Below are 12,700 nucleotides of genomic sequence, written 5' to 3'. Positions count from 1 at the left end.
AAAACAGACACACAGAGCAATGAAACAGAACAGAGAAACAATAAACAATCCACACACCTACAGCAAACTCATTTTTGACAAAAGTGCCAAGAACATACACTGGGAAAAAGAGTCTCTTCAGTAAGTGGTGCTGAGAAGAGTGGATATCAATAGGCAGAAGAATAAAACTAGACTCCTATCTCTCACCATATATAAAAAATCAAAGCAAAATGAATTTAAAAATTAAATAGAAAACCTCAAACTATGCAACTACTTCAAGAAAACATTGGGGAAACTCTCCAGGATATTGGTCTGTCTGGGCAAAAATTTCTTGAGCAATACCCCACAAGCATAAGTAACCAAAATAAAAATGGACAAAGAGGATCATATCAAGTTAAAAAGCTTCTGCACAGCTACCAAGAAGCAGCTTCTCTGCTCCTTCTGGAATCTCTGCCTGGTTCAACCCGATTGCCTCCACTCCTGCCTCCACCATGTCCGTCAGGGTGACCCAGAAGTCCTACAAGGTGTCCACTTCTGGCCCCCTGGCCTTCAGCAGCTGCTCCTACATGAGTGGGCCCAGTGCCCACATCACCTCCTCAAGTTTCAGCCAAGTGGGCAGCAGCAGCTTCTGGGAGTGGCCCGGGTGGAGGCTATGGTGGGGCCAGCAGCATGGGAAGCATCACTGCCGTCATGGTCAACCAGAGCCTGCTGAGCTCCCTTGACCTGGAGGTGGACCCCAATGTCCAGGCCATGCGCACCAAGGAGAAGGAGTATATCAAGACCCTCAACAAGTTTGCCTCCTTCATAGACAAGGTACAATTCCTGGAGCAGCAGAACAAGATGCTGGAGACCAAGTGGAGCCTCAGAAGCACCAGAAGATGGCTCGGAGCAACATGGACAACATGTTCAAGAGCTACATCAACAACCCTAGGCAGCAGCCAGACACTCTGGGCCAGGAGAAGCTGAAGCTGGGCCAGGAGAAGCAGAGCTTGAGGCAGAGCTTGGCAACATGCAGCGGCTGGTGGAGGACTTTAAGAACAAGTACAAGGATGAGATCAATAAGCATACAGACATGGAGAATGAATTTGTCCTCATCAAGAAGGACATGGATGATGCTTACATGAACCAGGTAGAGTTGGAGTCTCACCTGGAAGGGCTGACTGATGAGATCAATTTCCTCAGGCAGCTGTATGAAGAGGAGATCCAGGAGCTGCAGTCCCAGATCTCAGACACATCTGTGGTGCTGTCCATGGACAACAGCCACTCCCTGGACACGGACAGTATCATCGCTGAGGTCAAGGTGCGGTAGGAGGAGATCGCTAACTACAGCCATGCTGAGGCTGAAAGCATGTACCAGATCAAGTATGCAAACCTAGGATTGAACAATTAGTGTATCTTTGACTATCGCCCATCTCATTACCCAATCAGCATGAAAGTGACCCGTATGAACCATCTCTCTCCTGTGATGTCAGAAAATCCCAGAAATACAAACTGACTATCCCAGGTCTTCTCTGAAAGTTCCCAGGAGCCTCCTCCAGTCAAATCCCTGTGGCCCTGCAGAAGGCCCAGCCCTGGAAGAGGCTGAGGAAAGTGGCCCAGCTCATGTTGCTGTCTCATCAGGACTTCAGCCTGCAGTGAGAGGTCACCCATCTCTAAGGCTGAAGGCAGAGGAAGCAATATAAGTGTTGCTCCTGACACCTAAGGTTCAATACATCTTTTTCTCTATGTTAAGCCTGAGTATCAGTTGGCCCAACTTAGTTGAGGAGAACATTAGAAGCAAAGCAGGGACTGATACACATGCATTCTCTAGGTACACATCTGGACAGCAGTGTGACTCAGAGGATGAGAACCAGGCTCTGAGCCGAGTCTGGGTGACCTTGATTCCTCTCCCAGCTTCCCCACTCATCAGCTGAGTGACCTTGGGAAGGTGGCCCCCCGGGAGCCAGGCTGCATGATTCATAAAATGGTCATAATTATGGCTTCTATAGATGGCTGATAAACATCTCATGACTGCTGTGTGATGGCCCTCTTATTTTATCTTATTAAGATGAGCTATTCTAAAACAAAAAGAAAACAATTGTAGAAGCCATCCTTGACAATTCACTTTGCCTCCCATATCTAGTCAATCAACAATGCCTATTCGCTTCCTTAGTAAGCCCTCCGTTGATCCACTTTGTCCATCTCTGCAGCTACCACTTGGTCAGAAGCATCACCATTGCCCCCTGGCCGACTGAGACTCTTCCCGCCATTCCCAATTAACTCTCCTCACAGCTGCCAGAGGGGGTTTTACGTTTTCCTTCAGTTCGACCCTATCCTTGAGGTTCTTTCTGCTGCTTCCCTTCTTCTTTTTATTTTTCAGACAGTCTCACTCTGTTGCCCAAGCTGGAGTACAGTGGTGCAGTCTCACTCACTGCAACCTCTGCTTCCCAGGTTCAAGCAATTCTGCTGCCTCAACCTCCCAAGTAGCTAGGATTACAGTTGCACGCCACCGCACCTGGCTAATATTTTATATTTTTGGTAAAGAAGGGGTTTCACCATATTGGCCAGTCTGGTCTTGAACTCCTAACCTCAAGTGATCCGCCCGCCTCAGCCTCCCAAAGTGCTGAGATTACAGGCGTGAGCCACCATGCCTGGCCCCCTTGTTCTTCAATTGTATTCTACTTCCTTCCCAAAGTCTCAGGACCATGCTCATCTGGGCCCCCAGATCTGGGCCCCCTGATCTCCCTGACGTCATCTCCTGTTGCTCTCCCCTCACTGAGTGAGTCCGCTATGTGAGTTCTCTCTTTTCACAACAACCTGGCTTCAGGCCTCCAATCTTACTCTTTCCATCTCCCTAAAATACTGTGGCTTCTTCTTCCTTCTCATTCATATCTCAACTCTGGAGTCACTTTCTCAGGTCCTTCCTGAGGACTCAATCTAAACTTATACCACACACTGTGCGTGTGTGTGTGTGTGTATAACTATCAGACAGTAACAAGATAGTAACATGATCTGGTTACTACCATGTTACCCTGTTTAATTTACTTCACATTTATTATCTAAGATTCTTACATAATTCTTACTTGTTGATCTGCTACCTGTGTTCACCATTTTCTATCTGTATTACTAACACTTGGTTTTAGCAGGCACTTAAGTATCAGCTAATGGAAACATACACAGCTATGCTTCAGATTATAGATGATATACTTTCCTATGCATTTGTAAGCAAAATAAGCACAGGGATTATGGAGAGAGATTGTAACTTTATTGCACATACATTAGGTATTATTTGAGGGGTCACTGCAGGTTCTAGAAAAAGAGTAAACATTGAGGCTGGGCACGGTGGCTCACACCTGTAATCCCAGCGCTTTGGAAGGCCAAGGCGGGTGGATCACCCGAGGAGATGGAGGTTGCAGTGAGCCGAGACTGTGCCATTGCACTCCAGCCTGGGTGACAGAGCAAAGAATAAAAAAAAGAATGAACATAGACCAATAACAACCAAATCCAGCATCATTAAGGTCAAGTCATATTTGACGTCTTCTTAGTTATCTTATCATAGGCGTTCAGTCCCCACAGAAACTACATCTGCAGCACAGATTAACTCAGAGACCAAAGTAGCAATCGAATAATGTTATCGTCATTTTAACCTAAAAACAGCCAGTCTAACAAAGTCAGACACCCAAAGACATTTGCTTCCCACTTTACTGGGAAAAGAAGAAGGAAGACTCTCCTTTCATCCAGCCTGCATCCTGGCACCTAGACTTGAGATCTTGCCCTCTATTACCCCCTTATAAACTGTCTCACCTGTCCCAAATGTGTCTTTGAATGTCCACGTAGGTTCTGAAGGCATCCTTCAGTGTGTCATGCTGAATGCGTTACATTTTCCAGGAAAATCCATATCCAAGTTATTACTTACTGTGATCTCCTGCATAATGTTAAGTAACTCGGGTTTTACTCTACATGCTTCCATACTGCTGCAGAATAAACACTCGGCACTCGTGAAAAATAATTTATGGCTATAGAAAACATATCCAAGACTTACACAAGAAGATTTACAGCAAAGCCCTGACATTAGCTGGCTGTGTGATCCAGCTTAGCCTCCTCTTGCTCCAGCTTTGTCATCTGCAGAATGAAGATAATGGAGCAGCGAACTTGTCAAAGCATCCGAATTACTATCCTGATGGGCCAGGTGTAGACGGACATCCTTAAGTCTGTCATTAGAGAGAGCAAAACGTCTTCATGGGGGCAATATCATTTTACAGTATTTGGGGCACTGAAATATTCCTTTCAGAGTGTCCTTACTTTACTACAAAATGTCCTACCAGGGAGAGAAAAATATTATCAATTCTATGGAATAACAGCATTAAAGGAATCTTACTAGCTCTTTCAATCAATCTCACTAGTCAAATCAATCAGGAAATCATGAATGGTCACACTTCTTATGCAGACATACACTATCCCCCACTCATTTAAAAATATTTATAGAAAATTTAGGTTCCTGTGGCTGTGAAACTATTCTTACAAAACTCTGTGTAAACCTAAAAACAAACAACCCCCCGCCCCGGGGCTCTTCCCTTTGCTCCCCAGTAATTCTCTGCATTTTTAATATCTGTGTGTCACCCCTTGTCGTTAATAAAGCTATCAACAGTCAGTAAAAGCAACAGAAATGTTTCATTGAAATCTTAATTGCCAGACATAAACACAGAATATCTGAAAAATTGTCCTTTAAATGCCCACATTTCTCAAAATCATCTCTATTCATTTTATTTACAATTACATTTTTCACCTTGTGGGTGCTCTATTTTCCATTTTTAGAATGTCTTATATATTTGGGTAGATTCCAAACAGAGAATGAGTTCCACGTCTTGGACTGAATCACTCATTCCAATGGGTGATCCTCAAACTGAAACGCAGGCTTCCCTCAAAAGCTAAGACCTCCCAGCCCTCACTCTGTGCATCCCTTTTTTCTCACAAGCTCCCCGAGGAGGACACCGCCTCTCGGGGGCAGGCCGGGCCAGGAGCTGACTTGGAGATCTTCCCAGCTCTCCGCCGTCGGCAGACTTCCAGCGCTCCCATGCATAGATATTGGTCCCAACACCTTCGAATTCTTCCATCCTTTGAAACCTCCTCATTGTGACAACCTTCCAATTAGTCCCAGCTCGCTTCTACTCAGTCTGTTTACTGTCTCTTTTGTTATAAAATTACTCATTTTATTTTAGTGATGTGAATTAAATGGGTCATACACCCTTTTGCTAGTAATCCAAGTGATATTAAGGTTCATCTGGTCTACCCATTGCCACTTCCATCACCCACCCCTTCCCAGTTAAAAATTTAGCTAGTATCTTTCCATACTTTTCTCTTATTTATACAAACGTGAAATACATTTACGTAAGTCCATTTAAAGGGAATGTATAACTTATTCTGAATTATGATTTCTATACTCTGAATTGTGATCATTTATGTAACAGAAAGCTCATTGCTTGCAGAGTAGAATTAACAAGTGTGAGGCCTGTTTGAAAGAAAGTGACTTTATTAACCAAAACTAGTCCTGGGGAAGTGGCTGGATTCCCATCCAAAGCAACTACTTCAAATTTTGGTGGGGAAGGAAGGAGTTTAAAAAGGGAAAACTTGATATGAAAGGCATGCCAGAATTGTGCTGAGGACAATGTCTGTGTATCTTGTTCCAGTGGCTATCTTGCGTCCCAGTCCACCTGGTACATGGTCTGGCGTCATCTCAACAGTGGCGGGGCTGCTGATTAGCCCCCTGAGGTCACCTCTGGAATTCTGCAGCTGGGTCTCCAGGCTTGGTCTGTCTGTCTCAAGATTAGCCCCTGAATCTTCAAAGAAGGCACATAATTAGATGCTAACATACAGTTAGATAAATAAGAAGGGAGTATTTCTGGGGAGAAAGGGAGGGACGTGGAGTCTATTTTAAAGCTAAAGGAAAAAGGCTTCTGTAGTTTGCTTCAAGGTTACATCTTGAAACCCAAGAGAAAGAGAAAAAAAAAAGTTTTAAAATGCATTTTGAGGTTATGCTGCCCAGTTACATTTGTATCATGATATTCTTAAGCCAATCATCTTTTTAACATCTCTTTCATAGTATGGATATTCCGTTTTTTATTCTACCATTTCATTATTGATCGATCTTCAGATTGAATATTTTGTCACTAGAAGCAATATTGCTACTTATTTCAAAGTGTATCTTTGACATTCCTGTAGTTTTATTTCTGAAGGCTAAATTCTCAAAATGGGATGGCTGTTTCACAGGAAATGCATGTGTACATTTTGAAGAGACCGTAAGATTGCTGTCCCCAAAATGCTGAATTAATTTATTCCCCATCAGTAAGACATATAGCCCCTATTTCTTCAACAGCATTGAGTGTTAAGTTTTTTGTCTTTGCTAATCTGATAGACAAAAGGAGGTATTCTGTTGTTTTAATATGAACTTGCTTGATTCCAGCAAGGTCAAATGTATTGGTTGTTTTCTTTTCCATCACGTACACTGGTTGTTCTGAGTGGACTTGGCAACACTGTAGCTGAGTTTTCCCCCTTTCATGTTTTATAGATTAGGGATGTTAATCCTTTGTTTTATGCTTTTCAAATATTCTCTCCCAGCTTATGGTTCATCTTTTATTTCTATTTGTTTTTTCTTTTACCACACATAAAATTTCAGTTTTTATGTAATCAAATCCATCAGTGTTCTTGGTAATGGCTACTAGGTCTCCTCTCTTCCTTCAGAAGGCCTCTTCTATGCCCATGGAGAAAATGAGGCCGGACACCCCTCAGATTCCAGGCCCTGCACCTAGATCTGCATCTATCTTCATCTTCTGTCAGTCTTGGAGAAACAGATGTCTTCTGGTAGAAACGCAACTACCTACTGTGTTCTTCACCTCTTCATTGCTTCAGACAAAAGACTGCAGAATGACCTCTGCATGGTCACACCCAGCAAACCATTTTTAACCCTAACCTTTATTGCTCATACTACACAGGTGACCCCTCTGATGATTTCATAGGCTCTCCCCTGTGAATTCCTGAAGACATCCTGGCTGTCCTCCTCTCCCTCCAGCAATTGTATCTCGGCTTCCTGAGAGCACTTGCCGCTCTTCTTCCATGTTTTCCCTCAGTCTTTTTTCATTTAATGCAGTCTTACTGGTTGACCCCTAGCTTCCAGGACTTATAGTTTAGTCTCTATGCTGATACATGCAGACTTGACCTCCGTGCTTGCCTCTCTAGCACATTCCCAGATTCCTCAGCTCCGGACCCATTTGTATACAGACCACACATCCACTACCGAGCTTGTCATCACCATCACATATTTGGTGTCTAAAAGAATGGCCAGGTCTACATCCCAGTCACGCAGGCCGTAGGTCTCACTGTCTCCATGGACTCCTCAACACTATTTGTATTATAAATAAACACCATAGGATTTGTGCCGTCTAGACCCATGGCACCCTATATTCCAGAACAAGAGCTTTTACCTGGAGCTTTTACCTGGATCTCTTGTCCACTCTTGCAACAGTCCCCCAGCAGCAACTCTCCAGTCATTCTTCATTCAGTTTTGCATTCTGTAGCCATAAAATCTGGGTCTTGATTGTGCCTCTTCCCTTGGAAAAATCCTTTCTTGGTTCTATTGGTTTATAATGAAGTTCAGTCTCCCTGTAAGGTTTATGAGATCATGCATGGCTTGAATCTTACTTCCTTCTTCAACCTTGGTTCTCACTCTGCCTTCTTCTGCCTCCTCACTCTGACCATGTCCTCTCTTCAGAAACCATATCCTGATTTCCAGTTTCCTGTCAACTATGTTCTCACTCACCTATGTACCATTGAACATGCAGTTCCCTCTGCTGACTCAGTCTTAAAGTATGATGGGAAGGCCAGAGCATCACAAAAATGCCTGGACAGTTAGACACAATTACTAATAAAAGTCAAATCTCAAAAGGCATGCTATCTATTGATACAAACACTGAAAAGTAAGCAAGAAAGTTGCATATTAGGAAGATGAAATCAACACTGCACTACCACTAACTTGAACAAGGGTTGGGCAGCAGACACAGAGACGAAAATTACCCAGTGTTGAACATTCAGATTGACTTTGGAATCTCACAGGCTTTCCTAAAAAACCACTTCTTCCCTTTAAAAAGGGACTGCTGGCTTGGGGCAGTGGCTCATGCCTGTAATCCCAGCACTTTGGAAGGCCAAGGCAGGTGGATCATTTGAGGTCAGGAATTGGAGACCAGCCTGACCAACATGGTGAAACACTGTCTACTAAAAATACAAAAATTAGCTGGGCATGGTGGCACATGCCTATAGTCCCAGCTACTCAGGAGGCTGAGGCAGGAGAACTACTTGAGCCCAGGGAGGCGGAGGTTGCAGTGAAACGAGATGGTACTACTGCACTCCAGCATGGGTGACAGAGTGAGGCTCCGTCTTAAAAAAAAAAAAAAAAAAAAAAAAAAAAAAGGGACTACTTACTGTACATTTTGAACAAAAGACAAATTGAGATTGAGGATTTGATGCCCCTCAGGGCATCAAAGTGACTAAAGATTTACCATCAGGGTGGGTTCAGTTTCTTTCAGGTAAATGAAAAATGGCAAAAATAATGCCTTTCATTTCTAAGCATGATCATAAAGATAAAACATAAAACATAATGACAGATTGGATGACCTAAATCTTTAAAATGTCTGTATGCCAAAACATACACAAAAACACACATATGCAAATTAAAAAACAAGTGAGTAGGTGGAGAAATAATCATAACCAAAGAGTTATATCATCAATCTATAAAAAGCTCTGATAAACAAATATGAAAAAGATAAATACCCCCAATAAATAAGCAAATATACAAACTTTAACAAAAAGATGATCAATAATAGGAAAAAAAAAATCAAATCACAGGGAAACGAGTAACAGTTTGAATTCTAAAATTGGCAAAAATGGGCCAGGCACGGTGGCTCGTGCCTGTAATCCCAGCACTTTGGGAGGCTGAGGCAGGTGGATCACCTGAGGTCGGAGCTTGAGACCAGCCTGGCCAACATCGTGAAACCCCGTCTCTACTAAAAATACAAAAATTATTCAGGTGTGGTGGCGGGCACCTGTAATCCCAGCTACTCAGGAGGCTGAGGCAGGAGAATTGCTTGAACCCGGGAGGCAGAGGTTCCAGTGAACCGAGATTGTGCCACGGCACTCCAGCCTAGGCAACAGAGCAAGACTTTGTCTCAAAATAAATAAAAATAAAATAATAATGGCAAAAATGGGCCAGGCACAGTGGCTCACCTGTAATCTCAGCACTGTGGGAAGCCAAGACAGAAGGATCACTTGAGACCAGGGGTTTGAGACCAGCCTCAGTAACATAGCGAGGATCTGTTTCCACTAAAACTAAAAAATTTAGCCAGGCATGATGGTGCATGCCTATAGTCCCAGCTACTTGAGAGGCTGAGCTGAGAGGATCACTGGAGCCCAGGAGATCAAGGTTGCAGTGAGCTGTGATCACACCAATGCAGTCCAGCCCGGGCAACAGAGTGAGACCCTGTCTCAAAAAACTATAATTAATTTTTTAAAATTTAAAAACTAAATAAATACAATTGGCAAAAATAATTGAAAGGAAGCTAACTTCAATATTGATGAGGGTCTGCAAACATATGCACTCACAACCACTGATGACGGGAACATAAAAACCCTTTTAAAGGCTGAAATATCGATGTTCTCTGAATCAGCAATTCAACTCACAGGGGTTTATCAGGAGGAAATATTTGGACAAATTAAAATAATATTTAGCCACCAAAAACAGTAATCCACAACCAAAATATTAATGGTATTAAGTGAAAAACATGTACAAAACTATGTGATATATACAAACATATATATAGTATAAGCCTCTGTTTTAATTAAAAATATGAAAATTACATGTATTAAATATAAGGTATTAAAAACATGTTATAAAAGGGCATGTGTGTGTGCATATATGCGCATGGCTAAAATGGCTTCAGTGGACTTTGCAACAAAAGTTTAACAGTCTGGGGCTGGGTATGTGAAATTAATTATCCTTTTTAAATGTTTCTAGATCACATACATATTTAAACAAAGAGTATAAATATTTCTCATAATAAAACAGCAATACTATTTTAAATGTCTGTTTTGAGAACAATGTATTTAGGAAAACTGTATATAGAACAGGAAAGGAGTACAACCGTGGAAAAGAGGGAAGTCAGTGTTAAATTATAAAACCTGATCACACATTCTATTTGTTCATCATTTAGAATATACTTTTCAAATGGCTTCAATATAATAAAGCCTTAAATGTTTTGCTCTAAGCATTCTTGATTTGATTTTTCACACATAATATATTTTAAGGGCTGTTCATTTGATTGCATTTGGTTCATTTAAATTCATCTCATCAAAATGCAAAATTTCTAAGAGCTATTTTATCTTTAAAAAAATCCCATTTAAGTCTAACTTATGTCTTATTTTTTTCTTAGAAAAAGGAAAACAAATTTTACTAAAAGTAAATGAACTTAAGCTCCAAAAGTTCAAGGTTGACACAAAAGTAACTTAAACACCATAAGATAGAAAAACATCCTGGCCTTCAATTCTTATTCAAAAAGTTTATTTATCTACATATGTTTCTTTAGTCATCACCCTACAAAACAATTTGAGCCAATTTTTCCTATCTTTTAAAATCTTATGCTACATATTCTTCTTTGACATAGCAAATGAATGTTGAGCCTTTTCCTGGAAAAAGAAATCAAAGCCTGTCATTGCCATGTGCCCCTTCCTCCAATCCAGACTCCAATCGAATCTGTCACTTAGTTTCAATAATATGACATTAAACATGCTGATTCCTCTACTTAGAATGACTTTTCAAATCTTTTATCTTCCACGCCCAGCAAATACTCAGACCCAATACTCCTTCAAGACCTAATCTAATCACCTCATCTCTAGCGACTCCTAATCACTGTAGTGGAGGCTGCCTCAACTTCCTTCAGTGGACAAAATTTACATGCAACAAGTTCATACACACACACTCTTTCACACACATATCGAGACTCACACAGATTTACACACAATGTTCACACACACAGATTCACACAGATTCTCACACACACTTTCACACACATATTCAGATTCACACACATAGATTTACACACACAAGGTCACACATGCAGATTCACCCACACAGATATACACATACACACCCACAAATTCACACACAGATTTACACAAATTCACACACACAGATACACACAGATTCACACACACGTACACACACAAATTCACACACAATCACACAGATTGAAACACACACATTCACACACATTTACAAACATACAAAAATTCAACACACACAGATTTATACACACACGTTCACACACACAATTATTGGGCTTATCTTATAAATGTCTGTTGACACGTCTTTCTTCTCTAGCAGACTCAGCTTCTTAGGGAATGCCCTGTTTTCTTGCTGACACACACACAGAACCTCCCCAGATGGGTGATACCCCACAACATATTCCCCACAAGAGTTTGCTGAATTGATTAAACATGACCTATCACGAAAGTTATCATTATTTTAGATAATATTCTCAGTATAATACAACTCCTTTTAAGATCTAGTCCCATAGACGTGAGGTGGCCTGAAGAGTCTGGAGTTCATATGACAGTTAGAAGACATTGGACTTTCAGTGACAGGGAACCATGGTATCAGATGGTGCTCTGAAAATAACATTGGCTGCACACAGTGGCTCATGCCTGTAATCCCAGCACTTGAGAGACTGAGGCAAGCAGACGGCTTGAACCTAGGAGTTTGAGACCAGCCTGGCTAACATGGTGGAACCCCATCTCTACAAAAAAAAATCAAAGATTAGCCAGGTGTGGTGGCGCATGCCTGTAGTCCTGGCTACTTGGGAGGCTGAGGTAGGAGGATCACATGAGCCCAGGAAGGTAGAGGTTTCATTGAGCAGTGATTGCACCACTGCACTCCAGCCTGGGCTACAAAGCAAGACCCTGTCTTGAAAAAAAAAAAAAAAAAAAAAAAAAGTAAAGAAAATAACTTCAAGGAGGGCGTGAGAATTGGGAGTAATTTAGGTGTGACCAAATCTAGCACGAGGTGACAGGGACCTGTATTAGGAGGATAACAATGGCAAAGAGAGAGAAAAAAAAGACAATCTGTAGGAGGCCCACCAGCAAATGTCAGGAACAGGCAAGAAAATGTTTTATGAAATTCATCTGGATGTGAGAAGGTCCATGAACTGTGTTGGACAATACATCAAGGGAGGTAATTAGGCAAGGCCCCTTTCCCACAGAAATCTTGAGCTACACTGTTTATATGTGGAAGCACACAAACAGCAAGGAGCTGGGCACAGGCTCTCAGCAGGCTCATCAATCTGAGGCTCCATCAGTGCTACCTCTGCTGTAGAATCCTGAGGGCTTGCTGAGTGTATAACGTCTTTCCTACTTCTTCAGAGACACCCCCCTCACCCCAAAGTCTAAGACAGACATGATTCAGTGGTGTGTACTGAAAATACCATGTAATGTCAAGCATACTTGCTGAACTGAGAAAACATTAATATTCCAGGCTCCTTGGGTACCAGAACGGAGTCAATGCTAGAAACCACTCTTCTGAGAAAGAGTCAAAAGTGCCACAGGAGGTTCAACGAGGGTGTCACCACTAAGTGAAGATGCTGTCATAAGGCTAATAAAAAGATTGAATGTATTAAAAGGAGAACTGATACTAATATAAATTTGC

The 12,700-nt window shown here is 41.8% G+C and overlaps 1 protein-coding gene and 1 pseudogene across 2 annotated transcripts in view; one reads left to right on the top strand and one right to left on the bottom strand.

The window, feature by feature from the left end:
• Positions 1–12,700, bottom strand: part of PRKN (parkin RBR E3 ubiquitin protein ligase) — a 1,373,216-nt gene that overhangs the window by 1,211,113 nt on the left and 149,403 nt on the right. The window lies entirely within an intron of this gene.
• LOC114677761 (keratin, type II cytoskeletal 8 pseudogene) lies at positions 471–1,424 on the top strand (annotated as a pseudogene).

Source organism: Macaca mulatta, chromosome 4 (assembly GCF_049350105.2).
Source record: "Macaca mulatta isolate MMU2019108-1 chromosome 4, T2T-MMU8v2.0, whole genome shotgun sequence".
In the NCBI taxonomy this organism is placed as follows: Eukaryota; Metazoa; Chordata; class Mammalia; order Primates; family Cercopithecidae; genus Macaca; species Macaca mulatta.
This window is presented reverse-complemented; position numbering and strand designations above follow the sequence as displayed.